The sequence below is a fragment of the Podarcis melisellensis genome (assembly GCF_964234715.1).
Source record: "Podarcis melisellensis genome assembly, chromosome: 14".
Classification (NCBI taxonomy): domain Eukaryota; kingdom Metazoa; phylum Chordata; class Lepidosauria; order Squamata; family Lacertidae; genus Podarcis; species Podarcis melisellensis.
Window position 1 is genome coordinate 41969386 of NC_138546.1, and position 5376 is coordinate 41974761.

At 44.5% G+C, this 5376-nt stretch overlaps 1 long non-coding RNA gene across 1 annotated transcript; it reads right to left on the minus strand.

The window, feature by feature from the left end:
* Positions 1-824: 824 nt before the first annotated feature.
* Positions 825-1585, minus strand: LOC309356952. The gene is made up of 2 exons (XR_014162956.1): positions 1081-1585; positions 825-1048 (listed from the first exon to the last, which is right to left on the minus strand). It is a non-coding gene; the product is annotated as an uncharacterized lncRNA (long non-coding RNA).
* Positions 1586-5376: the final 3791 nt, after the last annotated feature.

Here is a 5376-nt window from a genome sequence, read left to right on the forward strand (position 1 = left end):
CAGTGCCACCTGCGTCCCCATCACTTGGAGCCTAATAGAGACAACCAAACAATGCCAGGCTGAGCCCTCTCTCTTCAGAGGAGCTTGTCATCATTGACATCAAGCCAAAGTAATGATAAGAACCATGCATTCAGATATGTGGAGACAGCAGGCTTCCAATTAGCCTCATGTACACTCACCTACCAACTAGTTGCAATATTTACTAGGGCTGATATTTGTGTGTTTGGTTGTGCAACCCTCTAACAGCTCAGCAGAGAGCAAGTCCCATTGTCGCCAGTAGAAATTACATCAGGGTAGACATGCATAGCATAGCACTCTTGGGTGATCGTTTATTTTATTTATGTCATGAAATTTATACCCCGCTCAATTGTTTTAAAACCTCAAAGCAGTTTACAAAGCGAATAAATAATAAAAATATGGAGAAAACAATAATTCTAAAGGGAAGAAAGCACATTTCCTTTGTGCATGGGTTGTGGCATATTTAAAGAGAATTCCCCATTTAGTCATCATCTAAATTTGTTGATACATATTCAAAATTATTTTTAAATGCTGACTAAATGGAGGCACCTCCTAGTTGATCAAAAGATTTCCACTCAAATAATCTAATGATGAATCACTTAAATGCTATGACTCTTGTATTTCTTTCCCCGTGAGTGCAAGAAGTCCGCCAAGGAGAAATGAGAAGGAAGATGAACTGGGCTACAAGGCTGAGTTAAGCAACAAAGCATAATCTTACGAAATGTTGCTCACATAATGATATACCCATTTTATGGCTTGGATCAAAGGACATGTGCAACAGTGACATTTGACACGGAGTTAAAAAAAAAGCAAGCAGACAGGATGTCCAACAGAATGACCATATGCAAACACAGCATCATATATACAGAGGTTACAATTATAATTACACTCTTGGCATTCAGGGCACCCTTATCAAAGAAGAATCAATTAACACAGCACTCTGCTTCATACATTTAAGAATGTCCCTCTCAGGGTGACCATAAGGAGAAAGCAATATATGAGCCAGGGCATCCTTGCTAAGGCCAGATCCCTATTCATGGAACATATTAAGCTGCCTAAAACCAAGTCAAGGTCTTGATCCTTTTGTCTAATCAATGGAGAGGAGAGGAAGCTTTTCAGCCTGGTGGGCTGGATCCTTGCCTCTCCCACTTGTAACTGTGGGCCACTTTGACAGGTGGGCGGGGCTGTCTCCAAAGAGAAGGACTATCACTTTGCAGCCACGGTATGCATCCGTACCACACCTGCAAATGGACAACTTCAAAGCGACTTGCTGTCGGGGCTGATCAACTGATTGTTAGTGAGCCCTGTTTGCCAAGGAGCAACTGTGAGTGAACCTGAAGCTCCCAAATGTGGCTCCTTTAAGGCTACATGTTTACCTGTCCTTTACCTGACTTCACACATGACATCAGGCGTGGATGGTTTGGGGGAAACAACCCATTGAATTGCATCTTCCAAAATGATTTTCCAGTTCTAAATATATTCTGCCCTGCCTTGCTTGGCCCAGACCTTGAACTTGAGGTCTCCTCTGAGGAGCAGCAAGACCCTCCAGCAGATCTTCACACTGCCAATGGATGCAGATACCTCTACCCAAGGACTGGAGATCTTCACAGCATCTGCTTGGGTTCCTGGCCAGCCCTGATCTCTGCCAGGGCCACAGGACAAAAGCAGAAGAGGAAGTGAGCCAGGCACAAACTCCCAATTGCTGTGTCTGGCTAGCTGCAAAGGAGCTACTCAGGAGGAAGAAACACAAGGAAGCTGTTGTCAGATCAGGGTGGAGCCTCGTCTGAGCTCTCTCCCAAGCACTGACCTGGGGGAATGGACAGCATATTGCAGCTGATTTGTTTCATGCATTTTACTGTCTTGAGCTTTCTTGGCTTGGGGTCAAGAAAAGTTACAGCGGTACCTAATTATCCACTTGCACTGGCATGCTTTCAAACTGCTAGGTTGGCAGAAGCTGGGACAAAGCAATTAGAGCTCACTCTGTTGCAGGGATTCGAACTGCCGACCTTCCGATCGGCAAGCCCAAGAGGCCTAGTGGTTTAGACTACAGCGCCACATGCGTCCCCCTGTGTGTATTAGAAAGCAACTCGACTACAGTGGTACCTTGAGTTACATACGCTTCAGGTTACATACGCTTCAGGTTACAGACTCCGCTAACCCAGAAATAGTACCTTGGGTTAAGAAGAAGAAGAAGAGTTTGGATTTGATATCCCGCTTTATCACTACCCTAAGGAGTCTCAAAGCGGCTAACAATCTCCTTTCCCTTCCTCCCCCACAACAAACACTCTGTGAGGTGAGTGGGGCTGAGAGACTTCAGAGAGAAGTATGACTAGCCCAAGGTCACTCTGCAGCTGCATGTGGAGGAGCGGGGACACAAACCCGGTTCACCAGATTGCAAGACTACCACTCTTAACCACTACACCACACTGGCTCTCTTAAGAACTTTGCTTCAGGATGAGAACAGAAATCGTGCAGCGGCAGCAGGAGGCCCCATTAGCTAAAGTGGTTCTTCAGGTTAAGAACAGTTTCAGGTTAAGAACAGACCTCCAGAATGAATTAAGTTCTTAACCTGAGGTACTACTGTAGATGTGGCTACTGCACTTTGAGAAACAGAAACAGAAGCTGCATCCATGGGCACGCTCAACAGAAGGCTGATGTGCCACAGACACACAAATATTACTTTGCCAAGTTGCCACAGGCCAGGCGAATGTTATGAATGCACAGTGCTCATGTACTTTGCATAGCATGAATTCAGAGATACATGTTTGGAAATCAGTTGGCCCCAGAAGGAACGTGGTAGATTAAGTGACCCCATACCCACTGCTCCCTCCTTTCCCATTTCCACTATCCTGACCATCTTCCACCAGGCTTTCCCCACAAGGGCCTTGCAGGAGATATACTACATTGTCATCCTGTTTCTGCATGATTTCTGCTCATTGCCCTTCCATGAGTGCAATTGGGCCCTGCAGCTCTTGCCCGGCTATAAGGCAGCTTGCGTTTTAACAGCATTGTAGGTTAATGGAGAGAAAAGGCATTGACCCCAGTTAAACCTGCTGAGTTCCATAAGAGCCTAAGGAGAGCCCTGGTGGAACAAGGGCTTTTCTGGGCATCATCCTGTTCTCACACTAGCCAAGCAGATATTTATGGGAAGCCCACAGGCAGAACCTCAGCGCAACACCACTTTCCACCGCTTATGACTCCCAGACTGCCTCTGACAGTGCATTCCAGAGATTACAAACACAGCCATGAGTCAGTCATAAGTTACTACCCTGAGGCTGAGATCACAGATGCATATTCATTACTGGAGGACTGCAATATCAAGCGATCATTTGTATGCAAGCGAAGATCTCAGCTAAAGCAAATGGGAGCTGCTTCACAGTGCCTGGACCACAGGCGTGCGCAGTTCCTATTCCTTCTCAGAGACTGCCTGGGAGCAGAAGGGAGCCTGGATTTCAGGACAGACCACACCTGGAATACTGTGTACAGAGTTCTGGTGGTCTCAGTCCCTCCAAAAAGAGTATTGTAGAGCTAGAAAACCTGAAAACTCAGGGAAAAGGTGAGAAAGGGGGTTGGGGGACACAGCACAGGTACATAATAATATCCATTGTGAAAACAGACGGGGAGAAAAACTTCTCCCTCATAATACTAGAATTTGGGGCCATTTGATAAAGCTGCTTGGTGTAGTGGTTAAGAGCGGTGGACTCGTAATCTGGTGAACCAGGTTCGCGTCCCTGCTCCTCCACATGCAGCTGCTGGGTGACCTTGGGCTAGTCACACTTCTCTGAAGTCTCTCAGCCCCACTCACCTCACAGAGTGTTTGTTGTGGGGGAGGAAGGGAAAGGAGATTGTGAGCCACTTTGAGACTCCTTCGAGTAGTGATAAAGCGGGGTATCAAATCCAAACTCCTCTTCCTCCTCTTTAAGTGGTAAACAAGTTTTGTTAAATAAAATAAATGTCAGAAGATTCAGGAGGGACAAAATAAAGTGCTTCTTCACCTAACACTTAATCCCTACATAGAAGAGGTAGTGACGGTTATCAGTTTGGGTGGCGGCAAAATAGGATTGGACCAATTGATGAAGAACGAGATTATCAAATGCTATTTATTAGCCACGGCATCTGTGGTCTACCTGTTGGAGTCAGTATGCTCCTGAAGACCCAAGAGGTGAGAGAACTGTTCTTTCAGGTCCTGCTTGCAGGTTTTCAAGAGGCATTTAGTTGGTCACTGTAAGAACAGGATGCTAGACCAGAGGGAAAGGTTGCTGGGGGTGGATTCAGACCCGCAGTAATTTAAAAAATGCCAGGCTGTTTGCTAGCTTCGATTTTCTATTCCCATTTATTAAACTGAGTTTATAGCAGCAAATGGGTGATTACATTTCCTCTCCTTGTTTCCTTGCAGGGATCAAGAATAAGCTGCCATTCTTTCAAATAAAAGATGGAGTAATCTGGTGCTTCTGATTACACAAGGTTATTTTGCAGACTACAAGTTAGTGTCTGCACACACAGAGAGACAAACATATCTAAATTGCATTTTGAATTTAGAAAGCCTTATTTCACAATCTCCCCACAGCCAAGGCAAGAGTCATGCTACTTTCACTGCTGTGGCTCTGCCAGCTTTTTGCTGAACCATGGAAAATGTGCTGATTTCAGAGATTAAAAGTGTAAATTGGGCAAATGCCATTTCTCTAGGCTTCTTCGCACATTACGTTTGATGCATCTTACCTATGTGTCTAAGATGTTTGTAAGTGTGCACCAATAGATGTGAAAAGCGAAAATGTATTCTTGCAAACAGGTGCATCATATAAGAAAGAAGTGTGGAAGCCTCTCATTTTTCCAATCTTAAATTTAGTTCGCAATTTGAGACTAAACAAAATCCTCATGTAAATTCCTCAACATTTTAGTGCGGATTTCTCCTAATGAACACGTTCTTGTATGTACCGTAGTTTTCACTAAGGAACACACTTTTTGCAAGCAATTACTCTTAATCCCACACATTTCTGTATGTCATTTTCATTAACACATTCATTTTTAGGTAAACTTTAACCTAGTTGATGCATTTTTGAAAGCATTAGTTTGAGAATTACGCTACAGAATTCGGGTAAGTGCAAATTTGAAAGCATGCCTGTGTTTTGGTTCTCACTATTTTGGAAACTGCCGAGGCAATAGATTGGCTTTGAAATGTGAACCAAACCAAATTTCTTCCCCTATAGCCCAGGAGTCACCCAGTGCCAAACAGAAGTGCGCCCTTGTGTAATTTGTGAAACAGCCCTTAGTCGTCTTCTAACCTTCTCCTTTTCCCATTCACTGGCAAGAACTGGCTTTTGCCGTATCAGCTATTTCACAGGACAATCCTCTCTACCT